Source organism: Ceratina calcarata, unplaced genomic scaffold, assembly GCF_001652005.2.
Source record: "Ceratina calcarata isolate Rehan_Ccalc_2016 unplaced genomic scaffold, ASM165200v1 scaffold517.2, whole genome shotgun sequence".
Lineage (NCBI taxonomy): Eukaryota > Metazoa > Arthropoda > Insecta > Hymenoptera > Apidae > Ceratina > Ceratina calcarata.
Window position 1 is genome coordinate 114,838 of NW_017176301.1, and position 1,766 is coordinate 116,603.

General features: G+C 39.0%; 2 protein-coding genes across 2 annotated transcripts in view; one reads left to right on the forward strand and one right to left on the reverse strand.

Moving 5' to 3' along the window:
* LOC108628385 (peptidyl-prolyl cis-trans isomerase NIMA-interacting 4) overlaps window positions 1-636 on the reverse strand; it is a 3,808-nt gene extending 3,172 nt beyond the window's left edge. The window contains exon 1 of the mRNA XM_018030264.2: window positions 605-636. The gene's annotated coding sequence lies outside the window, so the exon portion shown is untranslated. The remainder of the gene's footprint in view (window positions 1-604) is intronic.
* Window positions 637-861: 225 nt separating this feature from the next.
* Window positions 862-1,766, forward strand: part of LOC108628315 (uncharacterized) — a 3,800-nt gene continuing 2,895 nt past the window's right edge. The window contains exon 1 of the mRNA XM_026816398.1: window positions 862-1,595. The gene's annotated coding sequence lies outside the window, so the exon portion shown is untranslated. The remainder of the gene's footprint in view (window positions 1,596-1,766) is intronic.

A 1,766-nucleotide genomic window follows, 5' to 3' on the forward strand; every position in this document is an offset into this window, starting at 1 on the left:
TCGGTCAGGTAGCTGTGCCGAAAAAGTAAACAAGAGAGAGAGAGAGAGAGAGAGCGCGAAACTCCTTCGGAAGGACCAATGTCTATTGAAGGGCGGTATTATAAATATTTGGAGCAATTGACGAATGATCTCGGTTTCAAGAGATATCACACTTGTTCCCGCCCATGTATTAATTTCTACTTATATTTTCTCTCAACGCTACAACTGTTCATTGAATAAATGTGTAGTATACATATATGTAACATATGCTTATTAAATAAAATTGTTAAACATCTGAGATATTGAATACGGTGGTTCTGGTGGAAAAACATCGTGGCTCACGATGTTTCGAAAACGTCGCCGGATTGACCAGAAAATACGGGTCCGGCCATAAAAAAAAGGTCTAGCAGGTACTCAGCGGGTGGTCTACCCGGATTTTCGCGCTAGTCTGCAGAACAAGCCGGCGGGCCCTTCTGAAGCCCCCGTGCTTTTACATGGGTTTCCCTATACTTTCAATTTTCTCCTACGGTACTGTAGGCTCCGCCGGGGCATCTCTCGAGTCAAAAATTTCACCCCCTTCCACGTAGTATTCTCACTACGGCTACGGTAATGGGAACAGGCCTTAAACCGTACAGAAGTCTCACAACACGCGGCCATTATACGTTACGCACAGCGTTGAGATATTTTTTCCCTCGAGGCTCGCTTCTCCTGTTTTTCGCCCGTATTTCGATCCCCACTACTATTCCCCTCATGCGCGTTCGCGAAGCTCTCCGCAGCGCTACCTGCATAACATATGCATATGCATTAACATGTTAATGATAAAGATTAATCTTTAAAATCACTGCATACCCCCACCAACTATTGGTCCCCACCATGGTCGCGTCGTCCCCACTTTCCAGCCGAGGGAAAAAATATCTCAACGCTGGTTACGCATGCGCATCGTACATGTACGTTATGAATGAAATAGAGTCGTTATATTCAACAGCGACCAATTTTATACGATTGTATGCAAATATCTTAGCTTCTAGCGTGACGACTCAGTCAAAATTTTAGAGGAATATTCAGAAAGGATCTATCAAAGTATCTGCAATGTTTAATTAAGATATTTTCACGGGTTTAATTATTATAATCATGAAACTGAATAGTAGAACGATTGACTGTTTCTTGATAGGCACTTGTAGATTCAAATTACCATAACTGTGCTTATAGTAGTTAGAAGTGAATGAAATTTATAAGAAACCTTCAAAAAGGTCCTACCTAAGTGTCTCTAAAATTTTATTAAGATATCTTCATCGGTTCATTAATAATAATGCAAAGTCCAAGTAGTTAACAGTTATTCAGGTTTTAATTGAAACTCCTCAATTAAAATTGTAATAACTTTCGTTCTGATCATCGGAATTGAATGAAATGTATAAGGAATCTCCAAAAGGATCCTAACTATGTATCTGACAAATTTTATTAAAATATCTCTACTGGTTCGTTCAATGTAATAAAAAAAAACAAGCGCGAAGCGATAAGACAAATGACTGTCGCCCCTAACGGCAGCAACTTCGCACGCCACGGGACCCGAACAAACATTTCGTCGACAACAGAAACATCTCGAGTTTATTAGAAAGGTAATTTTTAATAATCATAAAATAATTCAATTTTAAAAACAATTACGACCGCGAATAAATTCAGACTTCGACCGCGTCGACTCCCCCGTTCAAATCTTTCAACCACATCGAATTATTAATTCATTTGTACGCAATTATTTATTTATATTATTAATTAGTGAAATGTAATTT